The sequence below is a fragment of the Schistocerca piceifrons genome, chromosome 4 (assembly GCF_021461385.2).
Source record: "Schistocerca piceifrons isolate TAMUIC-IGC-003096 chromosome 4, iqSchPice1.1, whole genome shotgun sequence".
In the NCBI taxonomy this organism is placed as follows: Eukaryota; Metazoa; Arthropoda; class Insecta; order Orthoptera; family Acrididae; genus Schistocerca; species Schistocerca piceifrons.
In genome coordinates this window covers 591,544,202-591,560,677 of record NC_060141.1, presented here as the reverse complement: position 1 = coordinate 591,560,677, position 16,476 = coordinate 591,544,202, and the positions used below count along the sequence as shown (strand labels likewise).

The following is a 16,476-nucleotide window of genomic DNA, read 5'->3' as shown; positions in this document are numbered from 1 at the left end:
GCTAAGCGTGTTGGCATCAGTTCAACCACAGCTTGTCTAATTGCTTCCACGAATGAAGCCAGAAGACGTGTCGGTTCGTTGGCTGTCAATGAGCCAACCTAAACTATGATTAAGCATCACTGGCAGAATACTGAGAAGTGGAAATATAGGTTTCTGTTGCCACCATACCTTGGTAAGTGCTACAGAATGCAGTCTTGTTACCCAGGATCTTCGTCAAATTTGTAGCAGTCCTTCAAGAAGTGGACGAGGTTTGTTCTTTGGGCAGTAAAATGACTAACGACATAATACATTAGAAGGTTATCAAATTGAAATGAAAAGCAAAAATTGTCGATGTTAACGGGTTTCCGGATTACAAATCCATCATCAGATTACGACTAACGTCATCAAAAAGGACACAGTGTCGGTTAACAACACCGAAAATTGAATTACACATAGATAACGCGGTGTAAACACAGAGTATATACCATCTTTGATATTGGAACAGTAACAAACGATAAAGTTAAAGATAAACAGTAAACTAATGTGAAGCTTACAAACCAGGAAACATTAAGTCTAAGCATCGAAAGAAAACTGTGTGTGTGTGTGTGTGTGTGTGTGTGTGTGTGTGTGTGTGTGTGTGTGAGAGAGAGAGAGAGAGAGAGAGAGAGAGAGAGAGAGAGAGAGAGAGAGAGCGAGAACGAGGGCAACATGATGATGTAATTAGGTTTAACCCTATGAAAGATGTCCAAACTAGAGCTTAAATAAAAATTTTAATTACATTAACATTCACAGTTAAATTAATGTACACTGTAAACCAGTGAATAATTTACGAATAATAATAAAAAACCAGAATGTAATACGATCTGAAATACTTTGATAATCACAACTACATAAACAAATACAGTTAAAATGAAGAATTGGTATGGAACAGACAGTGGGTGGAATGATGGGCTCGTATGCCGAAACCCGGTTACCTAAATAAACAATAATATTGTAAAACATCAACACTTTTGTGCTATTCATGTGTTGTTACGGCCAACGGCCTTGCCGCGGTGGTAACACCGGTTCCCGTCAGATCACCGAAGTTAAGCGCTGTTGGGCTTGGCTAAAACTTGGATGGCTGACCATCCGGTCTGTCGAGCGCTGTTGGCAAGCGGGGTGCACTCAGCCCTTGTGAGGCAAACTGAGGAGCTACTCGATTGAGAAGTAGCGGCTCCGGTCTCGGAAATTGACACACGTTCGGGAGAGCGGTGTGCTGACCACATGCCCCTCCATATCACCATCCTGTGAGGCCTATGGGCTAAGGATGACACGGCAGCCGGTCGGTACCGTTGGGCATTCATGCACTGTTTGGGAGTAGTTCAGTTTTATGTCGTATTATGGAATTGCTCTACGAAGCAGAAGCGGAAGAATCAAACAACAACATACAAAATCCCCATTGGCATCAAACAGGAAATCTTTCTCTAAAGCAGTGAAATTTGTTGACATCAGTTATAAATTTGTGTGCTATGAAATTTGTTGCAAAAGCATTTGTCTGTAAAATAGCTTTATCATGATGTTATACGTGAACGATAGCTATTACAAATACGCAGAAAATTCAAGGAAACACACACACACACAAAACAAAGGAATAAATACCAAAATACATATATACAAAATATAAACAAAAGAAGAAAAGTAAACAAGCAGCGACAGTTGCCAACACTACACAATGTAAACACACACACGTTCAACATGCAGGGGAAAAGTGCACTTGAAGTGCTGCAATAAAAAAAGGAAAAATGCTGAAGATGAGGTGTGTAGATCGGTTAACTTATGAAGATACTGAATCGAGTCAAGGAGGAAAGAGCTTCATACCGTCTTACTGTAACATGACGAAACGAAGGGATGTTTGATACAACATATTCCGAGACACCAATGTAAAGTTCATTTGGAAGGGATAACAGTTGTGGAGAGAGACTAAAGCTAGAACGCAGTAAACAGAATCAGTAGAATGTAGACTGCAGCAGTTGTGCAGAGATCGACACACATGCACAGAACTGGCTAGCGTGAAGATGTGATTCAAGTGAGTCTCAACCGAAGACCAGAACAACAACGAGCATATGGTGATATAAGCTTGCACATCGTATTCAAACAAGGAGTGCAATCTGAAGGCTCTGAATACACAGTTTAAACAGTGTCGCTGTATTCGTTTGCGCAGGTATTTAATTTCAAATGACTCGGCAACCTTGATCGCATATGTACATCCAGTAACAACGTAATGGTATTTTTTCGCAAGTTATAAATGTCGCACGCTGTGAACATGAATCTAGTTACCAAAAAAACGTTTGAATATTTCTAGTCTATCGAGCATTTATTGCATAACATTCCGTTGATTTGCTACAAACGAGGGCATTATTCTCAATTTCGTGCGATTCGTTACGCTCTGCATAATAAACGATATGCAAATGTTTGGAAACGATTTACTGGAATTATTAAGTTGCCAGTGATATTTGATGGAAATAATTTTGTGTGTTACACCAGAAACATCGGATCTAATTGACTGTTTTGTATGATAGCGGCGCTAACTTTTTATTCGCTGTCTCGGACAAGTTCCGATCGAGTTTCTCAAATAATTTGAAATAGGTAGGCTAGTTTACTCTGTCATCACTAATGAAAGGTGCTTATATGTTGTAGAATCGTAAACGCAGTCTTAATTAATACATTACCTGGAATATGCACTAGTCAGGTAAATCAAAATCATGGTGGCTAAAATATATTTCTCATCATCTAAACAAACAACTGATATCATGCTAGGATAATAACAGACTTGCCTAATAGGCTTGTACCAACGGGTGGGAAGTTGTCGACGATCAACAGGGCCTATGGTACCGCCTTTTCTGAGTAATGGACGAAGTAGGTTCGGACTGTCTCAAATGGAGAGCCTCTTGTGGAAAACGTACGAACGAGATACGTTTTTCTGGGATGTTATTTCGTAAAAAAATGCAACAACTACGATTATGGTATGTTGTTGTTGTGTGGTCTCTTGTTGGCATAGTTGTTTCCGTAATATGTAGCGATTTCCGAAGGGATAATTAAGTAGGGAACTAATAGCCTACCTTTCTGTAAAAATTAAGAATAGTCTGCAACCAGTTAAAAGAGACTGACAGCAGAATCGCATTTAGGTTGCTGAAGTATAAGTACGAACTACTTCTACTAAAATACATCAAAGATTGTCGTACAGTCCCCTGAATATTGTATCTGAAGAAAAATATCCGATACATGGAGGAAAAAATTAGCAACGGATGGTGATGACTGCTTAGACACGATGGTGGAACCATTGACAAAATAGGTTCGATAAACGTCATTATGGGTATGAAAATAAGTGGGATTACAATGAAATATAGATGTGTAGGTACGGAATGTTCTGTAAAATTTATGCTCTACTCTTAGGATCCAGCCTGCCTGTCACTTCGGAAACCGGAACATGGCAAGGAAAGGGTTTCTGAAGAAGAGAAATTTCCTAACATCGAGCATAGATTGAATTGTCCGGAAGTCTTTTCTGAAAGTACTTGTATAGAGAGTAGCCATGCATGGAAGTGAAAAGTGGATGATAAACAGTGCAGACAAGAATAGAATAGAAGCTTTCGAAAAGTGGTGCTACGGAAGATTGCTGAGGATTAGATGGGTGGATCACGTAACTAATGAGGAGGTACTGAATAGAATTGAGGAGAAGAGGAATTTGTGGCACACTTGACTAGAAGAAGGGGTCGGATGGTAGGACACGTTCTGAGGCATCAAGGGATCACCAGTTTAGAATTAGAGGGGAGTGTGGAGGGTAAAAATCGTCAAGAGAGACCAAGAGATGAATACACTAAGCAGATTCAGAAGGACATAGGTTGCAGTAGTTATTCGGAGTTGAAGTGGCTTGCACAGGATAGAGTAGCATGGAGAGCTGCATCAAACCAATCTAAACTGAAGACCACAACAAAGACAACAACATGAAAATACTACACAAAGGTTTTGCAACGACTTCTGCGCTTGAACGACCAGACTGTCACATTGCAACCTAATCTAGACGTCTGGCTATACTACAGATCAGTTCGCCATCGCATCGAGTATTCTTCCACTACCATTCTTTGGCTTGTCCCACTCGCAACCGAACTGTCACATCCCAGTTTAAAATAGACTTCGGTATACGCTACTCGTAAACACATCGACTGTGACAGCTCCAAATCTACAGAAAAAGGTTGTATTTTTGTTTGTGACACTAGCTCGTATACAACAGGCAAGAGGCGCTATACAGCCCCTGTCACAGCTGGCAACTTTTCTTTGGCCTACACTAACACGTAAGTTTAGCCCAGCTTTGAAGTGTTTCGACTGAAACGAGCAGCAACAGTATTTACAAACAGAACTGCTACACATTTTTAACGGTTCTTTCGGAATATATCGCGATTTCCGAGGTGGTGGCTAGGCTGGGACCTAAGACCTAAACTGTTTTGTTGTGTAAAATGAAGGTGGAGGGGGAAGAAGGAAAGGAAAGGGAAGGAATTGATGGTATCAGCTGCATCGGAACCTTATGCGGAATCAGCGGCGACGATTAAAACTATGTGCCAAACCGGGACTCGAATCCAGTACAGCTGCGTTAACCAATGCGCCATCCGGACACAGTGATAAGCGCTAATGCAAGAACTCTCTCGGCACGCACCCCGGATGACCCACACTTCCATCTAGCGCATCAGCACTGAAGGTTGTGAAAAAATTGCCCATCGAGGCGAATCAATTATATGAATGCATGGTGTCTGTTCTTTCGGACATGTCCGAAAAAACAGACACAAAGCATTCGTGCAGTGAAGGGCAAAAGAAACTGGCACAGGCATGCGTATTCAAATACAGACATATACAAACAGGCAGAATACGGCGCTGCGGTCGGCAACATCTATATAAGACAAGAAGGGTCTGGGGCAGTTGTTAGTTCGGTTATTGCTGCTATAATGGCAGGTTATCGAGATTTAAGTGAGTTTGAATGTGATATTATAGTCGGCGCAGGGAGCAATGGAACAGAGCATCCCCTAGGTAACGATTAAGTGAGGATTTTCCCGTACGACGATTTTATGAGTCAACACCGCCATTGGATTGTTGATGACTGTAAACATGTTGCCTGGTCGGACGAGTCTCGTATCAAATTGTATCGAGCGGATAGACGTGTACGGCCATGAAGACAACCGCGTGAATCCATGGACCTGCATGTCAGTAGGGGACCGTTCAAGCTGGTGGAGGCTCTGTAATGGTGTGGGGCGTGTGCATCTGGAGTGATACGGCCCCCCTGATACGCCTATATACGACTTTGACAGGTGATACGTATTAAGTATCCTGTCTGATCAACTGCATCCATTCATGTCCATTGTGCATTCGAACGAACTTGCCAATTCCAGCAGAACAACGCGACATCAAACACGTCCAGAATTGCTACAGAGTGGCTGCAGGAACACTCTTTATATACTCCCACTGGCCACCAATATTCTCAGACATGAACATTACTGAGCATATCTGGGATTCCTTGCAACGTGCTGTTCAGAAGAGACGTTGACTCCCTCGTAACGTCTTGGATTTACGGACAGCCCTGCAGGATTCATGGCTTCAATTCCGTCCAGCGCTACTTCAGACATTAGTCGAGTCCAAGCCATGTCGTGTTTCGGCACTTCTGCGTGCTCGCGGGGGCCCCACACGGTGTTAAGCAGGTGTACCAGTTCCTTTGGCTCTTCAGTGTACATGTTTATGAATTAAATGCCCATGCCTTGTAATCGATTTCAGACCTATCTTAAAATTTTAGTTGTGACTGGAATTCGTCAGTAGGAAAAGGGAGAGAAGGAAACATAGTAGGTGAATATGGATTGGGGGGAAGAAATGAAAGAGGAAGCCGCCTAGTAGAATTTTGCACAGAGCATAACTTAATCATAGCTAACACTTGGTTCAAGAATCATAAAAGAAGGTTGTATACCTGGAAGAATCCTGGAGATACTAAAGGGTATCAGATAGATTATATAATGGTAAGACAGAGATTAGGGAACTATGTTTCAAATTGTAAGACATTTCCAGGGGCAGATGTGGATTCTGACCACAATCTATTGGTTATCACCTGCAGATTGAAACTGAAGAAACTGCAAAAAGGTGGGAATTTAAGAAGATGGGACCTGGATAAACTGAAAGAACCAGAGGTTGTAGAGAGATCCAGGGAGAGCGTAAGGGAACAATTGACAGGAATGGGGGAAGGAGATACAGTAGAAGAAGAATGGGTAGCTCTGAGGGATGAAGTAGTGAAGGCAGCAGACGATCAAGTAGGTAAAAAGACGAGGGCTAATAGAAATCCTTGGGTAACAGAAGAAATATTGAATTTAATTGATGAAAGGAGAAAACATAAAAATGCAGTAAATGAAGCAGGCAAAAAGGAATAAAAACGTCTCAAAAATGAGATCGACAGGAAGTGCAAAATGGCTAAGCAGGGATGGCTAGAGGACAAATGTAAGGATGCAGAGGCTTGTGTCACTAGGGGTAAGATAGATACTGCCTACAGGAAAATTATAGAGACCTTTGGAGAGAAGAGAACCACTTGTTTGAATATCAAGAGCTCAGATGGCAACCCAGTTCTAAGCAAAGAAGGGAAGGCAGAAAGGTGGAAGGAGTACATAGAGGGTTTATACAAGGGCGATGCACTTGAGGACAATATTATGGAAATGGAAGAGAATGTAGATGAAGACGAAATGGGAGATAAGATACTGCGTGAAGAGTTTGACAGAGCACTGAAAGACCTGAGTCGAAATGAGGCCCCGGGAGTAGACAACATTCCATTAGAACTACTTATGGCCTTGGGAGAGCCAGTCATGACAAAACTCTACCATCTGGTGAGCAAGATGTATGAGACAGGCGAAATATCCCAAGACTTCAAGAAGAATATAATAATTCCAATCCCAAAGAAAGCAGGTGTTGACAGATGTGAAAATTACCGAACTATCAGTTTAATAAGTCACAGCTGCAAAATAATAACGCGAATTCTTTACAGACGAATGGAAAAACTGGTAGAAGCGGACCTCGGGGAAGATCAGTTTGGATTCCGTAGAAATGTTGGAACACGTGAGGCAATACTAATCTTACGACTTATCTTAGAAGAAAGATTAAGAAAAGGCAAACCTACGTTTCTAGCATTTGTAGACTTAGAGAAAGCTTTTGATAATGTTAACAGGAATACTCTCTTTCAAATTCTGAAGGTGGCAGGGGTAAAATACAGGGAGCGAAAGGCTATTTACAGTTTGTACAGAATCCAGATAGCAGTTATCAGAGTCGAGGGGCATGAAAGGGAAGCAGTGGTTGGGAAAGGAGTGAGACAGGGTTTTAGCCTCTCCCCGATGTTATTCAATCTGTATATTGAGCAAGCAGTAAAGGAAACAAAATAAAAATTCGGAGTAGGTATTAAAATTCATGGAGAAGAAGTAAAAACTTTGAGGTTCGCCGATGACATTGTAATTCTGTCAGAGACAGCAAATGACTTGGAAGAGCAGTTGAACGGAATGGACAGTGTCTTGAAAGGAGGATATAAGATGAACATCAACAAATGCAAAACGAGGATAATGGAATGTAGTCAAATTAAATCGGGTGATCCTGAGGGAATTAGATTAGGAAATGAGACACTTAAAGTAGTAAAGGAGTTTTGCTATTTGGGGAGCAAAATAACTGATGATGGTCGAAGTAGAGAGGATATAAAATGTAGACTGGCAATGGCAAGGAAATCGTTTCTGAAGAAGAGAAATTTGTTAACATTGAGTATAGGTTTAAGTGTCAGGAAGTCGTTTCTGAAAGTATTTGTATGGAGTGTAGCCATGTATGGAAGTGAAACATGGACGATAACTAGTTTGGACAAGAAGAGAATAGAAGCTTTCGAAATGTGGTGCTACAGAAGAATGCTGAAGATAAGGTGGGTAGATCACGTAACTAATGAATAGGTATTGAATAGGATTGGGGAGAAGAGAAGTTTGTGGCACAACTTGACTAGAAGAAGGGATCGGTTGGTAGGACATGTTTTGAGGCATCAAGGGATCACAAATTTAGCATTGGAGGGCAGCGTGGAGGGTAAAAATCCTAGAGGGAGACCAAGAGATGAATACACTAAGCAGATTCGGAAGGATGTTGGTTGTAGGAAGTACTGGGAGATGAAGAAGCTTGCACAGGATAGAGCAGCATGGAGAGCTGCATCAAACCAGTCTCAGGACTGAAGACCACAACAAAAACAACAAGCTAGTGGAGTGTTGGTGCTTACTTTTACTTTAAAATCTATTCTATTTGTTATAACGAAACAGCTCATGATCTTTACACCGACTCTCACAAAGGCTCACATCAAAGTGCCCCACAAATCGCTTTCAGTGCATCCAAGTATCTGGTTGGCTACTTGGCGTTCTTTGTCCTACCAACTGAATTATTCGGTTAAAACTTTTGTTCTGTCGATATTACATGACTTGTGTTGTTCAGAATTACGATGCAGTGTTCCTTCTGCACGCATGTAAAGAGTGTAGTTTATAGATACATGTTTGACGACTATGGAAATTTGGATTTGGGCGTCGAGTGTGCTTGGATAGCCTAATGGCTAAAAAAAAAAAAAGGGTAAGGCAACCGCTCAGGATAAGCAGGAAATCCAGGTTCGAGTCCCCAGTTGTCCATATTCGCAACAGCGAATACCTTCCTCGTATTTTGTTATATCTGTGCAACACTATTTCCTTGCACTAAAAGACAGACTCACTCGTCAAGAAGTTCCTCTGTAAAGGCGTTCCGTTTACTTGATAAGCTTTCAGCTTCTCCGACATCTGTGACTCAGACCACTCACCATTTTACTTCTGATGGCAATGACTGTCAGCAGGAGTGACTGCCACTAACGCCACAGGACCTCTACAGACCAACAGACCAGGCCACAAACAAGCCGCTGTCCACTGCCAGGATATGCTGCCTAATGACACACCCCCCCCCCCCCCTATACACATACTCTGTGTGATCAAAAGAATCCCGACGCCTGGCTGAAAATGGCTTACAAGTTTGTGGCGCCCTCCATCGGTAAAGCTGGAATTCAATAGTGTTGGCGCACCCTTAGCCTTGATGACAGCTTCCACTCTCGGAGGCATACGTTCAGTCAGGCGCTGAAAGGTTTTTTTGGGGAATGGCAGCCCATTCTTCATGGAGTGCTGTACTGAGGAGAGGTATCGATGTCGGTCGGTGAGGCCTGGCACGATGTCGGCGTTCCAAACATTCCAAAGCTGTTCTATAAGATTCCGGTCAGAGCTCTGTGCAGGCCAATCCATTACAGGGATGTTATTGTCGTGCAAGCCACTCCATCACAGGCCGTGCATTATGAACAGGTGCTCGATCGTGTTGAAAGATGCAGTCGTAGTCCCCGATTTGCTCTTCAACAGTGGGAAGCAACAAGGTGCTTACTGCGTCAATGTAGACCTGTGCTGTTATAGTGCCACGCAAAACAACCAGGGGTGCAAGCTCCCTCCACGGAAAACACGACCACCGCCTCCGAATTTAACTGTTGGTAGATGACTTTCACCGGACATTCGCCATAAACATACCCTACCATCGGATCGCCACATTGTGTACCGTGATTCGTTACTCCATACGTTTTTCCACTGTTCAATCCTCCAATGTTTACGCTCCTTACACCAATCTAGGCGTCGTTTGGCATTTACCGGCGTGATGTGTGGTTTATGAGCAGCTGCTCGACCATGAAATTAAAGTTTTCTCACCTCTTAACTATCATAGTACTTGCAGTGTATCCTGATGCAGTTTGGATTTCCTGCGTGATGGTCTGGACAGATGTCTGCCTGTTACACATTACGACCATCTTCAACTGTCGGCGATCTCTGTCAGTCAACAGACGAGGTCAGCCTCTACGCTTTCGTGCTTTACGTGTCGCTTCACATTTCCACTTCACTATCACATCGAAAACAGTGGACCTAGGTATGTTTAGGAGTGTGGAAATCTCGCGTACAGACGTATGACACAAGTAACACCCAGTTGCCTGACCACGTTCGTGAGTTCCGCGGAGCAGTCCATTTTGCTCTCTCACGATGTCTACTGACTACTCAGGTCGCTGATATGGAGTACCTTGCAGTAGGTGGCAGCACAATGCACCTAAGATGTATGTTTTTGGGGGTGTCCGGATACTTTTGATCACATAGTGTATGTCCGAGTGAGCATGCTTATGTAAAACGATTGGTAGAGAGAGTTTACACAAAATAAGAGGAACGTTCCTATTGGCCGAAAAAAGCCGAGACGTGGAGAACAAAAGAACCTAGGTGGGGAGAGAGTTCGGCTACGAAAGACGAGAAACTCGCGCGAGCTTATACAATGATGCGTTCTGACGTTAAACAGGTGCAGGATGCAGTGTCTAACGCTAACTAGACAGTTAATAACTTAGCACATAAGACGTCTGGTAAGGCGCAACAAATCGTGGAAGAGCTCAATGTCAGAAAACGTGTCACGCGAGCCCCATTAAAGAGGTTCGACACACGCATTGAGAACATAATCTCTAAAAATCAGGAACAGTATGAAAAGCTTCGTACAGAACTGAAACAGTGTATCGAGAGCCACGCAGAAAGTAATAGTGAGGCAACGGAATCGGTAGTGTCATCCGACATAGTGATGGACGAAATCCAGAAGTAAACCAGTCAGTGGTGCAGTCTTCCGTAGCATTAGCGGAAACACAAAAAAGGCTTGAGATTCCAGTCGTATATCCACAAGAGGTTGCGTCAATGATTACCGAAACGAAACAGAAGCAAACGGGAAAAGAACAGTTAGCACAGGTGAGCGCAATAGATAATGTGCGGTCACAGCTGCCAATGGATCGAGAAACGGTAAACGCGCGCATTCCTACAGAGCAGCAGCCGACCCTCCGAATGTACGCGAGTGACGCGAGAACAGAGCAAGTTACGGCGACACATGTACCAATTCCGCAATTTCCAAGTTACAGTACTACAGGCTATAGACCGCAAGTCACTATGAATCAAATGGGAAGGCAAAACATTGAACCAGTAACGGGAAATGTAAACGAATCTTTCAGTCCGATACACTAGGGACGGTACGGTTCAGATAACTGCACACAACTACGTAGATACATCTACATCCATACTCCGCAAGCCACCTGACGGTGTGTGGCGGAGGGTACCTTGAGTACCTCTATCGGTTCTCCCTTCTATTCCAGTCTCGTATTGTTCGTGGAAAGAGGGATTGTCGGTATGCCTCTGTGTGGGCTCTAATCTCTCTGATTTTATCCTCATGGTCTCTTCGCGAGATATACGTAGGAGGGAGCAATACACTGCTTGACTCTTCGGTGAAGGTATGTTCTCGAAACTTTGACAAAAGCCCGTACCGAGCTACTGAGCGTCTCTCCTGCAGAGTCTTCCACTGGAGTTTATTTATCATCACCGTAACGCTTTCGCGATTACTAAATGATCCTGTAACGAAGCGCGCTGCTCTCCGTTGGATCTTCTCTATATCTTCTATCAACCCTATCTGGTACGGATCCCACACTGCTGAGCAGTATTCAAGCAGTGGGCGAACAAGCGTACTGTAACCTACTTCCTTTGTTTTCGGATTGCATTTCCTTAGGATTCTTCCAATGAATCTCAGTCTGGCATCTGCTTTACCGACGATCAACATTATATGATCATTCCATTTTAAATCACTCCTAATGCCTACTCCCAGATAATTTATGGTATTAACTGTTCCAGTTGCTGACCTGCTATTTTGTAGCTAAATGATAAAGGATCTATCTTTCTGTGTATTCGCAGCACATTACACTTCTCTACATTGAGATTCAATTGCCATTCCCTGCACCATGCGTCAATTCGCTGCAGATCCTCCTGCATTTCAGTACAATTTTCCATTGTTACAACCTCTCGATACACCACAGCATCATCCGCAAAAAGCCTCAGTGAACTTCCGATGTCATCCACAAGGTCATTTATGTATATTGTGAATAGCAACGGTCCTATGACACTCCCCTGCGGCACACCTGAAATCACTCTTACTTCGGAAGACTTCTCTCCATTGAGAATGACATGCTGCGTCCTGTTATCTAGGAACTCCTCAATCCAATCACACGATTGGTCTGATAGTCCATATGCTCTTACTTTGTTCATTAAACGACTGTGGGGAACTGTATCGAACGCCTTGCGGAAGTCAAGAAACACGGCATCTACCTGTGAACCCGTGTCTATGGCCCTCTGAGTCTCGTGGACGAATAGCGCGAGCTGGGTTTCACATGACCGTCTTTTTCGAAACCCATGCTGATGCCTACCGACTAGATATCTTGTCTCCAGAAAAGTCATTATACTCGAACACAATACGTGTTCCAAAATTCTACAACTGATCGACGTTAGAGATATAGGTCTATAGTTCTGCACATCTGCTCGACGTCCCTTCTTGAAAACGGGGATGACCTGTGCCCTTTTCCAATCGTTTGGAACGCTACGCTCTTCTAGAGACCTACGGTACACCGCTGCAAGAAGGGGGGCAAGTTCTTTCACGTACTCTGTGTAAAATTGAACTGGTATCACATCAGGTCCAGAGGCCTTTCCTCTTTTGAGCGATTTTAATTGTTTCTCTATCCCTCTGTCGTCTATTTCGATATCTACTATTTTGTCATCTGTGCGACAGTCTAGAGAAGGAACTACAGTGCAATCTTCCTCTGTGAAACAACTTTGGAAAAAGACATTTAGTATTTCGGCCTTTAGTCTGTCATCCTCTGTTTCAGTACCATTTTGGTCACAGAGTGTCTGGACATTTTGTTTTGACCCACCTACCGCTTTGACATAAGACCAAAATTTCTTAGGATTTTCTGCCAAGTCAGTACATAGAACTTTACTTTCGAATTCATTGAACGCCTCTCGCATAGCCCTCCTCACACTACATTTCGCTTCGCGTAATTTTTGTTTGTCTGCAAAATGGGACGTAAATCTGTCATCTCAGGATCCAAATATGGTAGAACGAACACGAGAAAACATGACACAGTTGAAGGGAACGGATAATGTTGAGAAAACACAAACGCTATATTTTGGAATAGAAAAATTTGACAATGATCACTTTGACATTTAGAAAATTCCAACATTACAAAGAAAGCAGGAACGGCTTGCACCCACGCACGTTTGTAAATCAATTCCAGATCGTGGTACCAGAGCATTGGCCACTTAGACATAAACTTGACTTCATTTGTGGGCATATGGATGGCCCAATAGCGGAAACCATGCAAAGAGTAGCTGTAAACTGTCAATCATATGAGCGATTTAAATCCCCATTCTTGGAGCTATACTGGTCGACGGAAACCCAAAATAGAATAAAGTATGAGTTGTTACAGAAAGAGTTATTCGGAAATTCAGGGAAAAAGAAACCAATTAGATTTTTCGAAGAAATAACAAAAAAAAAAAAAAATCAGTGTTTAGATAATCCATACAGTGATGGGGAACTTAAGTATGTGCACAATGAAGTTACCGTTACGTTATCAGCAGTCATTGGTTGGTAGGACAGGTGATAATATACAAGAATTTAAAGGGATGTTAAGAGAACTGGAATTGATCTTCAGTGAAGATGACGCGAAGAAAAACGTGCAGGCAGAGAAAACGATGGTAGGGGGAATAACAACAACTGATCAGGCTTTAATAATAATTACAATGGTAATCGTTTTGGGAGGAGCGACAATCGCACATGGGATAACAATAATAACTATGGTTTTGGAAACGCACAGAGGACGAACAATAATTATGGTTTTGGTAGGCCGCGGAACTACAGTAGTGGATTTGATCTTAGAAACTACGGTAGTATCTATGAGCCGTGATATAATCACCGGGCAAACGAGCCAGGAAGGTTTAGAGGTTTTCAACAACAAAATCCAGGTTACTGAGGTGGAAATGGAATGGACAGAACGCAGAAACTTTGGGAAAATCAAGCTTCAGCAGGACAAAACACGCGAAATGACCCGGTACAGGAAGTCGAGTTGAGGCCACCAAACCCAGGTAAAAGAATTGACGAGATGAACGTTACGAAGACTAGTCACAAGTGATTCAATCGCAAAATGAAGTTAATTATATAATTAAACATGTAAATAGAGTTAGTTTTGATCAGCAAGATTCTGAAGTAAGTTTAGCGAGTAATCGGATACAAATACCAGCATGCTGGGATTCAATTGACTGGGAATCGACCGATGACAAGGAACAAGAGTTATTAACGGTGAATATAGACAGTAGCACAAAAACTGTTGAGGACCAAATTGTAAAAGATGTAGCTCATTTATATGAAACGGAGAGAGACATAGTATGCCAAGAGGATAATGCACCATAGGTTTGCGCCATGTGAGTCATCTGAAATTGTATAAAGGGAGTATCAGACTAGACAGAAGCAAAAAAACACTCTCCACGGGAATTTAGTTGTATTAAATGTCCAGAAATTAAAGAAAGATAACAAAACGCGCTCAGATAAAACTTTTAACTTTTACTTATCTCAGTAAACTAAATAAAAATTAATTTGGTATCAAGGTAAAGGGAGAATGATGATGAAAGTAAGAACTAAAGCAACTCTTCTGCAAACGAAATGTGTTCAGGGGAAAGTGAAGAAAACAAGGAGGAAGATAGAGATCAACATGTGGATAGTTTGACGAAATAGTAGTAGATTCTCTCTTGAAGATGTAGTATGAAGGAGGAGGAAGTTGATTTTTGTGGACAAAAGGAGGTAAAGAAGTAAGAAGGAAATAAAGAATTAGGTAAGGAGATAGTCATTTATAATTTGTTCCGTAGAGGAAGGTGAACAGATAATTGAGGAGATATTTTGGGAGAATATGTGAAGCATATATAATTTGTGGAAGGTACCACAATATTTAAAGAGAGATATGAGGGAAATAAATATAAGTTGTTAGGAGGTAATAATTAGGAAAGTGAACTGAATTATTAAACTAAACAAGAAACATGTTATTTCGTGGAAGGAGGTAAACAGTAGGAAGTAAGATTAACCCAGAAGAGATTTCAATACGGAAGAGTATGGTAAGGGAAGAAAGGAGAAAGAAAGTTTTCTATCGAGAAAAAGGAGAAAGGGGTAAGTACAACTGATGAATGAAATTTTTAAACTTTAAAACAACGCAATAGAACAATGGAGAAAATTTTTGAATAGAGAAAGAACATACACTGTGTTTTGGAAATTCTGTTACGCCAAAAAGAAGAGATTGCTGAGAAAAAACGCTGGAGTCGGAGTCAAGGTGCGAAGTTTTCAAAATAACATAATATACTTTTAGTTATAAAAATAATAAGCGGTAATGAGAAAAATTCACTAACTTACTAACCGTCATCACCATCAATTTCACTCTTACTATCCATCGTGATGAAGATGAGGTAACCATGACTTTATCTAAAGGAAGAATTAAACAAAACGGGGAGAAAAAAAAGATAAATAAGTAAAAATAGTGATAAGAAAAACAATTTTTGGATAGAATTAATGATACTTTTTGTAAAATTATAAAAAAAATTTAATGTTCGTAAATTTTGTAACGTAATTTAAGGGGGTAAGGGTAGAATAAAATAGATAATGATATCATGAAAAACAGAGAATAGGTCAGGACGTAAGAGGAGTAAGAAACGCAAAGCAGGGACAAACATTGCGTTAAATATGAAATCAGCAGACAAGGTGCACCGTCATTGAAGCCAGATCGACGGCAGAACTGAGGAGAGCGGTTAGTCGTAAGAGGAAGGGACATTGAATTGATGAGCGTGATGACGAAAGAAGAGGCCTTGGTGAAAGAAACGTTCCTAGAGGATAAGACCTCTGTGGAAAAGTTTGGAGAGCGACAACGCATCCTGGATACAATCAACATGTACCATGAAGTGAGCTTGACTCATATGTAAGCCACATACAAGCTTTATAACAATGGGTTTACGAAAGTGGTAGATACTTGACACTCCTATCGCGAACTGTTCAAAGCAGCATATGGAGAGATGAGAGATGTCCAGCGAACCGGAACGGAGGCGGACTGAGTGTTTAAATTCCCCACAGGAAGAAGAAGAGACGCGTTTCTGTAGCGTAAATTGCAGAATCGCTGAAACGGTTATCAGAGCATACGGGACGCAACAACTGAGAAACAACTCCTGAATACTCATGGGACGGAGCGAGAAAACGATGAAAGTATGACCAATCTATCCAGATTTAAAGGCTACCGCCTAGCAAGTGTGGTGTCTGGCGGTGACACCACATAAATCAAAGGAAACTTATCGTATATACGGGTCACTGTTTTATTCGCGATTGACTAACAAATAAGTGGAAGTCAATACATGTCAAAATAAGTTCGTCAATTCAACGCCAAACCTAACCTCAATTAAGCGTAACGAATCAGAGGTACACGAGTGAACAGAGAGACCACATACGTCTAAATATCGGCGGTTGTAGACAACGGCACAAGGCTGCAATCCAGTAAGTTATTTTAACAGTGTTTACGCT

General features: G+C 41.9%; 1 pseudogene; it reads left to right on the top strand.

Moving 5' to 3' along the window:
* The first annotated feature begins 1,013 nt into the window (after positions 1-1,013).
* LOC124796783 lies at positions 1,014-1,131 on the top strand (annotated as a pseudogene).
* The last annotated feature ends 15,345 nt before the right edge of the window (positions 1,132-16,476 follow it).